The sequence below is a fragment of the Capra hircus genome, chromosome 21 (assembly GCF_001704415.2).
Source record: "Capra hircus breed San Clemente chromosome 21, ASM170441v1, whole genome shotgun sequence".
NCBI lineage: Eukaryota > Metazoa > Chordata > Mammalia > Artiodactyla > Bovidae > Capra > Capra hircus.
Window position 1 is genome coordinate 37074925 of NC_030828.1, and position 3313 is coordinate 37078237.

The 3313-nt window shown below is 41.3% G+C and overlaps 1 non-coding gene across 1 annotated transcript; it reads right to left on the reverse strand.

Annotated features, from left to right (window-relative positions):
- On the reverse strand, window positions 439–510 carry TRNAS-GGA. The gene has a single exon. It is a non-coding gene; the product is annotated as a tRNA-Ser (tRNA).

Sequence of the window (3313 nt, forward strand, 5' to 3'; positions counted from 1 at the left end):
GAAGAAGGGAATGGTTACCCACTCCAACCTGGATAATTCCATGGACAGAAGAGCTCCATGGACTGGCCAGCTATAGTCCTTGGGGTCCTAAAGAGTCAGACACACTGAGCAACTAACATTTTCACTTTATAGGGATAGTTCAAAGGTAGGGTTGCTGATAAATTAAAGTGTGTCCACTCCTTTTAATCTGGTCTCAGATAATCTTTTGATAAGCTTCTCCATTCCTTTAGTCTAGCCTCAGGTAATCTCTGGTATGATGAATGCTGACATCTTCCTTTGATAGGTTTAATTCTATGAAGAGCTTGAAAGTGAAGTCACTCAGGCCTATCTGACTGTTTGTGACCCCTCTTTGTACTGTAGCCTACCAGGCTCCTCCCTCCATGGGATTCTCCCGGCAAGAGTACTGGAGTGGGTTGCGGTTTCCTTCTCCAAGGGATCTTCCCAACCCAGGAATCGAACCTGGGTCTCCTGCATTCCAGGCAGACTCTTTAACCTCTGAGCCACCAGGGAAGCCCATGAAGAGCTTAGTTCAGTTCAGTTCAGCCTCTCTTTGCAACCCCATGGACTGCACCATGCCAGGCTTCCCTGTCTATCACCAACTTCCAGAGCTTACTCAAACTCATATTCATCGAGTTGGTGATGCATTCTCACCCTCTATCTTCCCCTTCTCCTCCCACCTTCGATCTTTCCCAGAATCATGGTCTTTCCCAATGAGTCAGTTCTTTACATCAAGTGGCCAAAGTATTGGAGTTTCAGCTTCAGCATCAGTCCTTTCAGTGAATATTCAGGACTGATTTCCTTTAGGATGGACATGTTGAATCTCCTTGCAGTCCAAGAGACTCTCAAAAGTCTTCTCCAACACTACATTTCAAAAGCATCAATTCTTCAGTGCTCATCTCTCTTTATAGTCCAACTGTCATATCCAAACATGACTATTGGAAAAACCATAGTTTTGACTAGATGGACCCTTATTGGAAAAGTAATGTTTCTGCTTTTTAATAAGCTGTCTAGGTTGGTCATAACTTTTCTTCCAAGGAACAAGCATCTTTTAATTTCATGGCTGCAGTCACCATCTGCAGTGATTTTGGAGCCCCAAAAAATAATCTTCCACTGTTTCCATCTATTTGCTATGAAGTGATAGGACCAGATGCCATGATCTTGGTTTTCTGAATGTTGAGTTTTAAGCCAACTTTTTCACTCTCCTCTTTCACTTTCATCAAGAGGCTCTTTGCCATAAAGGTGGTATCATCTGCATGTCTGAAGTTATTGATATTTCTTCCGACAATCTTGATTCCAGCTTCTGCTTCATCCAACCCTCATTTCACACACTGTACTCTGCATATAAGCTAAATAAGCAGGATGACGATATACAGCCTTGAAGTACTCCTTTTCCTATTTGGAACCAGTCTGTTGTTCCATGTCCAGTCCTAACTGTTGTTTCCTGACCTGCATACAGATTTCTCAGGAGGCAGGTAAGATGGTCTGGTACTCCCATCTCTTGAAGAATTTTCCACAGTTTATTGTAATCTACACAGTCAAAGGCTTTAGTATTCAATAAAGCAGAAGTAGATGTTTTTCTGGAACTCTCTGGCCTTTTCGACAATCTAACGGATGTTGGTAATTTGATCTCAGGTTCCTCTGCCTTTTCTAAAACCAGCCTGAACACCTGGAAGTTCATGGTTCATGTACTGTTGAACCTGGCTTGAAGAATTTTAAGCATTACTTTACTAGTGTGTGAGATGAGTGCATTTGTGAGATAGTTTGAGCATTCTTTGGCATTGCCTTTCTTTGGGATTGGAATGAAAACTGATTTTGCATTCCAGTTCCCTATAAAGAAAGGACATTAATGAAGAACTTAAAGACATTATTATGTGTATCCCTGGAGGTGGAACCAGGACCCTCCCCAAGGCTAGAATAATGTTTCTTGGCTGTTCCTCCCTTGACTCTCTATCCCTTTCCTTCCTGGACTAGTAACTGTTCACATCTGCCCTTTGGAGCTCAGGGAAGGTCATGGAGGCTAGAATCTGTCTCCTAAAAGGAAGGGCGGGCGGCATGGAAAGCGTTTCATGCCCAGGAGCCCCACAGGCCCATGCTTGATTTCACTATCACATTACATTTTCTTTTTTGAAACCTTTGGATATGTCTTAAGTGATAATGCATGTTGCTTTCTGAATATACATTTCACCCTTATTCCTTCTTTACTGATGCATAAGTATGCCACCGTAGATAGTTAAAATAGAACATGTTTTCCCTGATCCCTTGTATGTGGAGATGACCGTATGACACAATTGGATAATAAGAGGTGAATTCACTAGAAGCTTTCAGAAAAGGTAGGCTTTTCTCTGGGCTTCCCTGGCAGCTCAGATGGTAGAGCATCTGCCTGCAATGCAAGAGACGCAGCTTCAATCCCTGGGTTGGGAAGATCCCCTGGATAAGGAAATGGCTACCAATTCTAGTATTCTTGCCTGGAGAACGCTATGGACAGAGGAGCCTGGTGGCCGACAGTCCATGGAGTCTCAAACAGTTAGACATGAATGAGTGACTAACATTAGTAGTAACAGGCTTCCCTTTGCCTGTCATCTGTCTGGAACAGAGATGCTCTGCTGGCAGTGCCAGACTTAGTTATAACCAGTAGGCTAAAGATGGTTAAGACTGGCAGAGTGAGAGAAGTACCCAGGATGTAACAGTGTCTTAGAGCCTCTCTACTCCCCTAAGCTGTCTACCTCTAGGTTCCTTGTTTCATGGGGAAAATAATCTCTCTTTTGGTTAAGCTATACTGCCATCGAGTCTCTGTTTCATACAACCAAACATAAATAATACACTGATAAATGCTACTGACCCAAGTCTTACCTTTTCTGAGAAGCTTCCTCTAACCAACCAACCAGTCTTTGAATTTCTGCAGCACATATATTTTCTACTACACTACATTAAACTGTTATTTGTTCCGTAATTTTGTTCACTTGTGTTAAGTTTAACACTCTGATAGATTGTACATTCTTTAAGGTCTGGGACTACTCCAAAATGTAATAGAATATAAATTCCTGAAAGGCAGAGGCACATTTTACATCCAAATCTATTCACTAGTTTTCTTTTCCTTCAGTACCACCTGTTCATCATAAGTACTCAAAAGAGGCTTTGGATATATATGCATACATATACATATGTGAGATTTTATTTTAATTGACTCAGTGATTAATGCTTAATGATATTTATTCTAAATTTATTTTTAAAAGAAATTTATCCTTTAGCTGTATCCTTTATCGGGGATCGTCTCACTCCCAAATGCATAGTAGATAATTAAACAAAAACAAAA